This window comes from Lynx canadensis, chromosome D4, assembly GCF_007474595.2.
Source record: "Lynx canadensis isolate LIC74 chromosome D4, mLynCan4.pri.v2, whole genome shotgun sequence".
Lineage (NCBI taxonomy): Eukaryota > Metazoa > Chordata > Mammalia > Carnivora > Felidae > Lynx > Lynx canadensis.
Window position 1 is genome coordinate 41,503,846 of NC_044315.2, and position 13,576 is coordinate 41,517,421.

Below are 13,576 nucleotides of genomic sequence, written 5' to 3' on the forward strand. Positions count from 1 at the left end.
TCTGATGTTTATGTTGTTTTAACATTTAAAATGTTCCAAGAAAAGGATTACACTATTAACATGACTTTAGTGTACTGGCTCTAAGACACTAAATTCTAAACTTAAAACAAAAGTCCTTATTTTCACAGGACTTTATTAAAATCCAGTTTATAGGTTGCTGTAAACATTTTTCCTCTAATTTTTGAGCTGGTACCTTATTAAGCATTTCATAGATCACGTTTTTGAGTAATCTGTAAAAAGTTAGACACACATCTATTCTAAACCTATACTATAGATGCCAATGTTTTAGATAGTAATTAAAAGTTGTAATTACAGAGATTGTATTTTTTTAAACCTTTTTGCATATAACTACATACTGTGCATGTACCCTCAATGAGATCCAATTAGTTGCAAAGAATTTGCATTTCAGTTAGTATGGGATAACAAGACTATAGGGAGGCACAATGCAATTCCACCAGCAGAGTAAGAAAGTGTGTTCTTTCTTGTTAGCTCTGTAAGCAATAATTCCCACAACTGACTGTTTAAAATGTTACTGATCTTTTCAATATTTGGGTATTGAGGTAGATTTAAGTTCTTCCCTCTATTAAAAAAAATATATCAGCCACAATGAACACTTGAAGAAACAAATGAACAAAGGATTTTGCTTTGCATGTATGTTTCTGGGTCTTTTTTTTTCTTGGTGTGGGGATATTTTCTTTATTTCTTAATACTTACTGATGATTTCTTAAAAGCACATTGCTTTATTAAAATAAGTTCTATAACTGGGGGACAGGGAAACCTCACTGAGACAGCTATATGTAAATATATATGGCTTTGTGATACAGGCATGCATTTAGTATACTGAGAAAGTACTCAAGGATTTTCATTTTTTCTAGTTATGTTCCCAGCAATGTAAATCCTGAGCAAATATCAAATAAATGTATATAATTTATATACACAGTATAACACACATCTCTAGGACTTCTGCTGGTTCACGGAACAATACCTGTAATTCCCTGGGTTCCGTTCAGCAGCTGTTAACAGATTCTGTAATCTGTAATGACAGTAAACTGGCCTTTGCTCTTCTTTTATTCACTATTCATTTTCAAGGCTTGGTTAAGTACAGAGCTGGGTTAAAGATCAGTGGTTTTTCATGTGACACATGCTGGTATTCATCTAATGGCTTGTCAAGACAAAACTGTCCCTGTTCTTGCCAAAATAATAAAAATGACGCTCCACATCGCATGACAATCAGCACTTCCTTATGGCAAAACAACTCCAGCTTTTGTAGTTCATTTACTTTATATAAAAATATTTTATTAACTGGCTATCCGATCCTATATGTGGAATTAGGTTGCCATTCTCAAAGGAAACTTTTTTAAGTTATGTATGGTCTCTCTTAACTCTAAAGCAACATGTAAACTAGTTTCTGATCAAATCAGACTTTACCCATATAAAAATAATGCCGAAGCTACAAATTCGTATGGCATTAAGGAATATAACTGAATACATGCAAATTATGCAGAAAGAGCAGGCTGGGCCCAGTCACAGAGGTGGGGGGAACCAATTGAGGAAATGTCATTTTTCTTGAGAACAAAGTATGGGACTTGCTTTGCAACATCTGTTGGGCTGTGTGAAATGTTAACAGATGTCTTAAGTGAAAAAAGGAAAAAGAATTAATAAAGGAAACCTCCTCTGAACAGATAATCCACCCAAATTTCCATATTCCTAAGGAAAAAAGTTGACAGCAACCTTTCTGCCTTGTGAAACCTGCCATCCCTACTTTATCGTGTAAAGTTTCATTTTCTAGGTGAAGGGATCAAATTTTTTGACTCACTAAAAAGAATAGAGAAAAAGTAAAACTAACAATAGTTCCAACTGAGGCTTTCCTTTTGTGAATAAATTATATCATAATCGAAACTGCCTCTTTTCCCTTGAGTCAGATACGTAATTTGATGGGAGGACAGTGAAAAGCTTACCTCCCCCCCCCCCCAAAAAAAAACAACACAGAACAATGAAATATTACCCTGCTGTGCCCGCATGTTGGGGGAAAGGAAAGAAGAGAAATTAAGGAGTACCTCTTCAAGTAGAGTTCTAATATACATTAAGGTGTCCTTCTTCACAATTAGGACTCACATATCATTTACACCTACATCCCTGTACTCTCCACTTGTTCCTACACTCCTTCCATTAGTAGCCTTGTAAAGGGTGAAACACCCCTCTTTCAACAGCCAAGTATTCTATAGCAGTATAATCTAATGATCATGAAAAAAACTTCTGGAATACACTACATAGATCCTGGTATTTAAATTTTAAGAAAACTGGAAAACTTTTCTTTCTTAGAAGTTAACAGTTTTCATTCATGTTTCAAATTGTTAGATGATCTAGCCAAACATGAAGGCTAGTATGCCTTCATGCTAAGGTAGCAGTCTTTAATACAGGTTAAAAAGATGATCACACACGCCAACTACTGAATCTAACCTAGTATCCGCTTATATGTTCTGTAAGTCTTCCTGTTTGGAGATATCTATTCTATTGCTTATGCTCTTAAAAACTAAGGACATAAGTTCATGCATTAACTAGTTCAGAATACAGTTAAGGATCTGTAAAGATTCTGATGAAGGAAGAAAAGTATTGTTATCTCTGATGACCAGTCTCAGCCTCTTCTCTCCCCTATGAAGAGTCTGCTTTAAAACCATACATGTTACTTCGTGCTTACAGTTACACCTTCTCCAGATGGCTCCTGGCAACCTTGGCTGGGCATTTCAACATATAGGAAACTCAGCCAGAACAGCCTGAAGATTTCAGGGGACAAGATCATGGTCCAAACTGTAAGTAAGACATGCAGGCATGCCTTTGGTTTTTGGTTTGTTTTTGGCCAAAGCATTGTGGGTGCTAAATGCTCTGGTGTTTACTCACAGGAATACCACATCAGAGCATGTGACAAGAAATAATAATAATAAGTGCCATACCAAAAAGAAAATTGATCATTTACACTGAGGGAGAAAGCCTGTGAACTGAAAACATCATTATGTGACCTCAGACCAAGAAAGGAAAGCACGCCTAAGAAAAATATGAATATGACCAAAGTTTAAATCACTTTAAACAGTGGCATAAATATTCCCTATAAGCAAACAACACCTAAAAGCTGCATCTTTTTATTATTATTATTATTATTATTATTATTATTCTTGCAGAAGGGAGAAACTGCTCTGGTTGACACTTGTCTCTGTACCAACTAGAGCAATCAATGTGATATAGCATCTGCTGACAGCCTAATCAGGGGCTCAGTTTCAGAAAAATACATCAAGTATATATCCGAACACCATAATCCCTTGATACACTGTGAAAAAATTTAAAAATCAAAAGATTTGGGTAGGGTGTGGTAGATGAGGTAGTTTATAAATATGAGGGAAATGATAAGTACTTACAATCGAGACATTTGCAAATGCAAAACATTTTGAGGTAAGCACAAATCTTAAACTTCCAAAAGATCAAACATTTTACCTATCCTGTTTTGGTTTGAAAACAAAACAGTAACTTCATACATTTTCTGTCAGGTCAAACTGACAGTGGCTTCTTTCCACCATAAGCTAAAGTCAATGTTTTATGAGAAAATATCCTAGAGGAAAGAACCAGTGATGTGTTTCCTTAAATGAGTATTAAAAACAGGCCGGGGAGCATCTAGTGGGGTATTACTCCTGTATCACCATGAGAAGTTGCAAGGAATGTAAGATAGTATTAATTTATTACTTCCTTCTAAAGTCTGTGGACAGAGAAACTTGCAGCCCCACTGAAGATGTCCTAGTAATAGTTTTAAATTACTGTCAGGAAGGAAGATTGAGTCTCAAAGATACCAGGAAATCCAACACTGCTTTTTAGAGTTATCACAGAAATAAAGCAACTCTATTGATGCTACCCACTTACATGAAATTCACAAACCTAGAAAACAAATTTAAAAGTGCAATACGAATACACCTGAAGTTCCAAAATCTTTGTAAAACAACAGACTATGTTATATCCGTACATATTTAAATAGAAACATGTTGAAATAAATTTGAGTGAACCTGGAAATGGTTTCCAAATTAAGAAACCCAGAAGATGTCAGAAACTCAGTAGAGCACGTTAAAAATAGGAACAGGATCTTAAGTCTGAATAGAACTGATCTTCGGTGGGGAGTAGTGGTTGCCAGGAGGCACAACGAAAGCTTCTAAGGTACAGGTAATATTCTGTATCTCTATCTACTTGGTGGTTCTGGGTATGGTCACTTGGTAAAAATCCATCAAGCTATATACACTTATGATTTGTACACTTTTCTGAATGCATATTTCACTTCTTAAAGTTTACTACTGCTACTGTTAATGGCACTACTATCAATAATAACAATAGATTAAAACTATAGGAAAGAAAGAAAAGGAAGAAAAAGAAAAAAAAATGCCATGGGAGAAAAAAAAGAGACTAAAGCCATCAGGTAATTTATCGCAATCAAAAATTAATCAAATAACTGCAATTAAATGTACTGTTTGCAAACAGTTTCGTCAGAGGTAAGAAGCATTAGGAATCAAGTAAATACTGAGTTTCACACAATGAGGATACACGTGAAGGCAGTAAAAGGGTGGAAGAAAGAATTAGGTGAAGATACCTTAACTAGGCAGTACAAGAATGTGAGTATATCCAAATGGCTCAAACAGAAAAGAACATCATATACAACACGGGGTCGTGAATTATGCTTGCCAGTTTTGCTCTTTGAGATTGTCCTATGATCTGTAATTATGACTATTTTGGGGATAGGTAATTTGGGGTGAGCACAAAGTGTACCTGTTGAGACTGGGAAGGAAATTACATGTACCCTGCAAAATAGTATTACTTGGAGGCACAGAGTGTATCAAGACAGGTTTGTTTGTTTGTTTTTAAATTTTTTTCAACGTTTATTTATTTTTTGGGACAGAGAGAGACCCGAGCATGAACGGGGGGAGGGACAGAGAGAGAGGGAGACACAGAATGGGAAACAGGCTCCAGGCTCTGAGCCATCAGCCCAGAAGCCCGACGCGGGGCTCGAACTCATGGACCCGCGAGATCGTGACCTGGCTGAAGTCGGACGCTTAAACCGACTGCGCCACCCAGGCGCCGTTTGTTTGTTTTTAATTGCAAATATAGCATACTCCTCTGACTACCCAAACACATTTTAAGTGTTTTTCAGTGTCCAAGGCTGACAGCAGCCAACCGTTAAATAAACAAACCCTGGGGAGAATGGAAGCAACAAAGTGGAACACGTGAATAATTTGCTAATTGATAAAGGATACACTTTTGCCCTCAATAGCTCAGTTTCTTGCTCCTTTTTCTTCCATTTATTATAAAGAAGGACATTTGAAACATTTTTAGTCACTGCTAGAGAATACTGATCAAAGCCCTACTTGCCAAGTAGAGGAAGGTGTAGGGAACAAGAAAGTTAAGGCATAGTCCTCGTTCACATGAAGTTTACAATCTAGTACAGAAGATAAGCCATGTACAAAACAACCTTAATAAAACAGAATGTGAATAGAGAACAGCAGCAGAATCCTAGATGACTTGAAAAAGGAGATTCTTTCCAGCTGGTGTGGTAAAAGAAAGTTTCTAAGCAGAAGCAGTATTGTGCTGGAATTGAAGAACCAATAATATTCCTAGAGAAGTGATCTAATTTGCCTTGAAGATAAGGTAGATTTGTGTAGAGCAATGATGAATGAAAGGGACAGACTGGTCAATAGGAACTATTATTACTGGAAGGGTCTTATACTCCACTGTAAGAGTTGCTATTTATCCTGTTATCCACCAACAGTCAAAACTGCTGAAAGCTTCTCAACAGCGGCACGGTATGATCATTACTGTATACACTAAGAAGATTTATCTGGCAACAGCATGACAGACAGACTGAAGTGTGAAAAGACAGAAGCAAAGACACCAATTAGGAAGCTATTATAATAATCTGGGTAAAATGATTACAGGCATTAGAGCCAGGAAAAAAAAAAAAGAGCAGATACAATGTGGAGATAAAACCCAGGGGACAAGAATGACTGATAAAATGTTGGTAACAAATGAGAACAAAGATGACACTAAAGCTACAATATTCTGTGCAAGGGAAATGGTAGCAGAATCAAAAGAAATGGGGATGATCTAGTTTGTAGAAAGCTGAGTTAGAGCTCTGTGTGGGGAAACAGGAGATCAAACTAATGACAAGGCAACTAGAAATCTTCAGAAAACAGACTGACGCTGGAGTTGTCAGATCTGGAGCCATCTACAGAGAAGCAACACAAAAGGTAAACCAAGGCCAAGGTCAGCATTTTGGGGGACACCTATGGTTATTGTGGAAGAAGACAAAAGGAGCATTAACAAGGGCACTGTGATTGCCCAATGTTCTGAATGACAAGAAGTTCGAGTTTAAAGGATGGTCAGATGTTTAAAAAAAAAATGCTCTATTTAGAGTATAGTGAAACGAAGCACAGTAGTAAGTAGTAGTAAATACAGTAAGAGTGTTTAAAACACAATGGGTGGGGATGATAAATACCAAAATCAGAATAATGCTGGAATGTGGGGGTAGGTATTGGAGAAAGGATATGGTAACCCGGGACTTCACATGTATTTTACATGTTAGGTTCTTCTGCCTGGGCAAATGGGTGTTCATTATACCATTCTTCTTGATATATTTGTGGTTGTAATATTTTATAATTATATTTTGTGTCCCAAGAAAGAGCTCTTAATGGACAATTGGTATGAAAGTTACAGAATCTGGATCGTAAATGAATTAAGAATAAGAAGTAAGCAAATTATAAAGACAAGGACACAGAAAAGGTAAAACATTCTGGAGCAATTCTGCAATGCAAGCAAGTAAAGTAAGAAAAAGGTGGTCTGAAAAGTTTGCAGGGCCTGGGAGAAGCTGTGTTAGTGTGTTGACAGTTTGTTACTCATTACAGGGGGAAAAAAAGAGTGCATCATAGGCAAAGGGGACAAAGCCAGTGGAGAAAGGATATTGAAGATCTAAGCCAGAGGGAAAATGATATAAAAGGGTCCTAGGAGAGAATATGATCAAGACTATAATAAAAAGGGTGCCCCTGAAGGGAGAGGGAATTTTTTTTTTCAGAAACCAAAGGTAAGAGATATAAAAAAAAAAAAATCCTGTGGTTAAAAATATATGTATTGAGAGTGCTCATGTCAGATAACCAATTTACTACCCATCTCCCCAACTAAATTCTACATTTGTTGAAACGTAAAAAGTTTTATCTACCTTTGGTAATCCAGGGCCTACAGAATGCTTAACACACAGTAAATGCTCAATAAATGACATCTGCACAAAAGAAGTGATCATCTCAGAAAATACTGACAGGATAAATAAAAGACCAGAACGTACAAAGAGTTTGGTCCAATTGGAGAGGATAAAATTAAAGTGAATCAATGAGAAATGAATAAAAGAATGGCAAACAGCAAAAGGACTCAAACCTTCGTTCCCGAAAAATCTCGAGAAATTACAAGCAAGCAGACTGTATTCAAGAAGCGTAGTTCAGACTTCCCACTTTGGGAAGCAGAATACTTAGAACCAGAGAGCAGTTTTGTTTGTTTTTTTTTTTAATATCTATTTACTTTTGACAGAGAGAGACACACACACAAAGTATGAGCAGAGGAGGGGCAGAGTGAGAGGGAGACACAGAACCTGAAGCAGGCTCCAGACTCTGAACTGTCAGCACAGAGCCCAATGTGGGACTCAAACCCACAAACCGTAACATCATGACCTGAGCGGAGTCCTACCCTTAACTGACTAGGCCACCCAGGCGCCCCCCAGGAAGGAGTTCTTAATTCAAAACTGGTAATGCCTTGCTCCAAACAACCACCCTAATAGGCAACCAGTACATTGTAAATCACTGCCCTTATAAGGCATTCCTTTAGCACATAATTCTTATAAAGAAAAACACTGAGAATTGACTTGACACTTTACTTAGCTGTCCCCTTGATTCTAGGTGTTTACTATGTAGTGTTTTTTAAAATGTCTATACATGTACTGCTAATGAAATTTCCCAAAGCAATCAAAAATCTTCATGCTATGTCACATATGTGATTTGCATGAAGGAGCAGGAGATGTGGAAGAAAGTCACTTCATTAACAAATGAGACAAAGCTGAGGAGAGCTAAGCTCCACTACTTACTGCCTGGTTCTTATCTCCAAGACTGCAATTGTGGTCTAAAGTCACACCAACCCTCTGCACAATTAGTGAGGGCTGCATTAGCAGAACTGGGCACTCTGAGTCCAGGATCTCTCTAGAGAGCAGGGAAATGATGAGTTCCATCACCTGGCCAACATCAGCAATCGCCAAACAGTCACCTCAGGGACTCGGACAAAGACATTCATCTGCTGCGCTGGCAACCACTACAGCCTGCCTACCTAACAGAGTCCTCTCTGTGAGGACCACTGTCTAAGTGACCTGTCATAAAGCTTTATAAAGCAGCATTAATACTGTGGGCCAAAATGAGATTGATCTTTGAGCTTCGTGGTCTCCTGTTGTCAACGGTGCATTATAAAACCAATACTAAATACTTTATAAACAGGTCTCCCTACAGTGTATTAGAAAAACAGTGCATATTTCATGCCCCATAGTTAGGTAGCCACATATCCATCAGACTAATAAATTATTTATTAGGTGCTCAGAAGTGCAATAAGAGTCAATAAACTAACTTCTGAATACTTATAAACTACTATTTCACTAGAAATCGTACCTGAATGAGAAAACTAGCACACTACCTGAATGCGGGAATGGAAATATCCAGCTCTCTGAAGTGTACCATTAGAAGGAAGCACAGGTCTCCTGGGTGAGAAGAGACATAAATTCTGTGCCCTGAAAAGAGTCTTGGTGATTGAATTTACACAGAGAACACAACCCAACCCTATCCTCCCCTCTCCATTCTCTTCTATATAGTTTTCTCTAATCTTACCAACCTTGGAGACGGCTCAGGAAAATAAAAATTGGTGGAAATATTTCAAACGTGCCCTGAATCATGCCAGATGACATCCACCAGTAACGGTTTGCACTTGACATCTCCGAAGAAACTATATAATGGTTTAAGTGCACAAGCTGTCTGCTACATGTATGGCATGGAACTGAACATTCATGAATCCAACATTAGGGTAGCATTTTTTTTCTATTTTCAGTTAAAGCCCCCAAGACCATAGACAACCTATGATATAGTCCTGATGCCCAATCCAACATCATCAGGCCCCTCTTTCCTGATTGATTTTATCCCTCTGGAAAAGGACTTTCTGTTCAAGAATGTATTCCAGCCCTTCATGAAGGAATTCTTCAGCTGGGAGTTATTTCCCAAACTATCAGAGGCGTGGACCTTTGTGTAGTATTGTGGGTGCCATGGGTTTCACATGTTGGCCACATTAATACTGGAGATCAAGCATCTGTAACCCACAGCTGAGTGTACTCCAGCCCCAAAGCACCCGCAAGGCTGGTGCCAATGCAAACCACTCTTCCCATCCCACATCTGAACCACACTGGTTTTCTCCAGGAGCCAGGGGCTGAGATACAGTTCTGAAAATGAAGGTTTTGGGTTCTTTCCATTCACATGATGGGTATAGAGTGTTGGGAAGAATACTGCCAGAGGGACTGGCTTTTTTTCTCTCCCATTCCACACCGAGTGAATAAACCATAAAGAGGTTTACAGTGTCTAATGGTGTTCCAAAATCTCCCAGGGGAAAAACCTAAACGGATAAATATATAGATTCTCACACACTGTTTTCATTTTTCTCCTAGAGTCTTATGGTTTTACCCTATAGGCTGGAGTTTTTAAGGTTGAAAAACATCTTATGTGGGTAGGAAAAAGAAGTAGAAATAAAGGAGAAATATGGCAGAGACCTGATTTTACATCACTTTCTCAAAGATCTACCCAAATCCTAGAAATAATGAAGAGTTGATGTAGAAGTGTAAGACAAGACTTGTTTTCTTGTATTACTTTTGCTACCACAACCACTACAGCTCAGATGATTATTCATATTAATGAGTTTGGTATGTAGACAAACTATAAAAGATGCAGTCTCTGACCTCAAGTACTTATCTCTGTCTTTTGGGATTTACTCCTCCTGCTAGATTTACTTTTATTCTACATACCTGCCCAGAGGAAGTGATCTCACTCAACTCAGGACTTGGAGCATTTCCATGGGTGGGGTTTTAACTATGGCAATGAGAAGTGAGGGAACTTTTGCCCTTGGACAGAGACAATGTTGGCCCCACAGCTCAGGATGTCTAGTTTGTAACATAGAGAAATACAAACTCCCTGTGAAATTACACACTGGCCTCACTAAGCTTTATCAGAAAAATCTTACAAAGTGTGAAAGCATATAGCATTCCTGTGCTTTATCACATCAAGCACACATATGCACAAACTGTACACTGCACACAGATGAGCTAACATCAGACAATAATCTCTACTTACCCTTTACATTCAGTTATTTATGTTTTGTGTGTGTGCTGATAGCATATGTAGGAAAGAGAGCATCTATGGAGTCAGTTTTGCCCAGTGGTTAAGTCCCAAAGTTCTACAGTCAGATTACTTGACGTTGAATACCTGTGGAACCTTTAATAAATATGTGTTCTTGGCAAGTTACTTAGCCTCTCAAAGTGCCAAAATTCCTCAAGTATAAAAAAAATAATAGTTCACCTATTATTGTGAATATTACATATTTCGATTAGCGCAAAAAGTTTAGCTGAGTGCCTAGAACATAAGCATTCAATAAATACTAGTTGCTTGCATATACATATGTGCATAAAGAGATTTCAAACTATAAGCCCACAGGCCAAGTTTGGCCCTGAGGCCTAGTTTGTTTTGCTTGGCTTCCTACATGAGTGTGTATGCGTATGCATGTATTGTGCTTAATTATTGGCCAACAGTAAAAAAAAATCAAGAAGTTTTAAATTAAAGTCTGGCTTTCCAGCTGCTGGGGATGGAATGGGAATAAGCAAGGGTGGAGTTTCAGGGAACTAAAGATACAGCAACGGAAACCAGTGTCCCTTCATTACAACATTCTGCTGCAGTGGAGCAGAAGCTACTCTCTTCAGCATGTATTCACAGATGAGCAGAGTCTTCACCACTCTTTACATTAGACCCCAACTGTTTACCTCAATCCATTATTTGCCTGGCCACTAAGGCCATCTGAGGTTGTAAATCCTGGCTATAAGTTACACCTCATTAACCTGACATATCTATATGGAGAATTCATTCACACATAAGTGAAAGTCATACCTTTTTTTAAAGGTACCAAAACTGTTTTCTGTTTACCTCTTATAAAAACAACACAAATTCATTAAGTTCCCTTTTGCATTTCACTAAGCCTTAAATATATATATATACACACACACACATATATACACAAGTGTATATACATATATATGTATATAATAGTATACATATATAATAGTATATATTATACATATATAATAGATATGGTATATAATTATAGTATAACATATATAGTATATATATAGTATAGTATATATAGTATTATATATAATAGATATGGCATATAATATACATATACATATATACATATATAATAGTATACATATATATTATTATATGTTTAATATATATTATAATATATATAACATATATAACGTATATAATAGTATACATATATATTATATATATGCATACATATATATGTTTACATTATACAGTGAGTAAACCCATTACCTGTCACTGTATTAGAGCCTCTGCTACAATTACAGACACAGGCTTTGTGAGAGCTATAAGTACCAGTGGTTCTCAAACTCAAACACTTTTAACCAGTAGAGACCTTTAAAAAAGAATTCACACTAAATATGTAGGACAAAAAAAGCACAAAGCTTGGGACCCTTGGCCGCTGTAGTCTGAGATACCGTCACGAACTGAAATGCCTGTGCCAAAAATGTTTAGAGAACTGATCTACTCCTACTCCTTTACTATATAAACAAGGAAGAGGAAAAAAAAATGATGGTGGTACAGCATGGACCATTTTTGAGCCCTGGGCTTCCCTAACTGCTTTACATCAGAGTTCAAAGCAGTGGTCCAGAAATCTAGCAGCGTGTGACAGCTGCTCCACTGACTTGTAAGAAAGGACTATTAAACTTTCAGGAATTTTACAAGTCAGTTGACTTTCACCCTGGTAACTTGAAATCGGCCATGGTGGGAATATTTATACCACAGCAATCAGCAAATGCTACAAATCCAAGCTCCCCTGCCCCATAAACCATTTTTAAACATTTACAAGCACATCACTGGTTGAGATCCTGACATCTGCCTATTGGGCAATCTTCATATGGTACATGTGATCATGTATGTGTCTTTGTACTTCTTTCTAGAGATTTGGGGGATTTGGGTGCAGAGTATGAAAAAAACCAAACCAGGAGGCTTTAACAGTGAGAGGAAATAATCAGTGCAGAAGTTTGAAATGCTCAGTATGTACAACACATCGTGATGAATATTACAAAAGATACAATTACAGTAAGATCTCAGCATCCAGAGCCCTTAAGAAATTAATAGTTCTGGATAGACAAGGAGGCTGGGGGATGTTACCATACATTTACTGAGCACCTGTTGTGTGCCAAGAAGAGCATAAACTACTTTTCATTTGGTCTGCACAGGTCCTATGAGATAGGTATTATTATTTTCATTTTACCAATAAGGAAATTGAAGCTAAGAGAGTTAAGTCACTTGGCTAAGGTCTCATATTAAGTGTCAAAGTGGGGATTCAAAACCAATTTGGTCTGAGTTCAAATTATGTGCACATCCCAATATCCTGCAATGCCTTCTAAAGTTTCTCTGCAATTTAGGTTAAGAATTTTCTTAAAAGGTGTTGTATATATACCTTTTTTTTTAAATAGGTAATTCTTGTTAATTAAAATTTTTCATTTTGAACATCAAATTAAAATGTAGTGGTACCTTCAGGGCTTCTAAGGGCTTTGGGGTCTCTGTTTACTCTTGGAGGAAAAAAAAATCTCTGGAAATACTCTATTTTTTAATTTAAAAATTTATCATTTTGTCCTTTTGTAGTTAGCTATAATTACTTCTTATATCTCAATATCTGCCTTTTTCACACTTCTAGAATTTGCTGTCTTATTTTACCATGAACCTTTTCAAAGGAATATTAAGCCGCTGTCAACAAAATGAAATAAAGCTATGAGTATGATGAGGAACATCTCCAAATAAATCACAAGAGACCAGACACAAAATAGTAAATATGGTAAACTCCCACTCATGTTAAAAGTAGAAAAGAGAAGGGCCACCTGGGTGAATCAGTCAGTTAAGTGTTCAACTCTTTTTTAAGTTTATTTTATTTTATTTCTTTTGAGAGACGGAGGGTGAACAGGGAGGGGCAGAGACAGAATCCCAAATAGGCTCCACACATAGCACAAAGCCTGACCTGGGGCTCAAACCCACAAACTATGAGACCATGGCCTGAGCCAAAACCAAGAGCCAGACACTCAACCGACTGAGCCACACAGGTGTCCCAAGTGTCCAACTCTTGATTTCAGCTCAGATCATGATCTTGCCATTCATGAGTTTGAGCCCTCCGTAGGGCTCTGCACTGACACCAT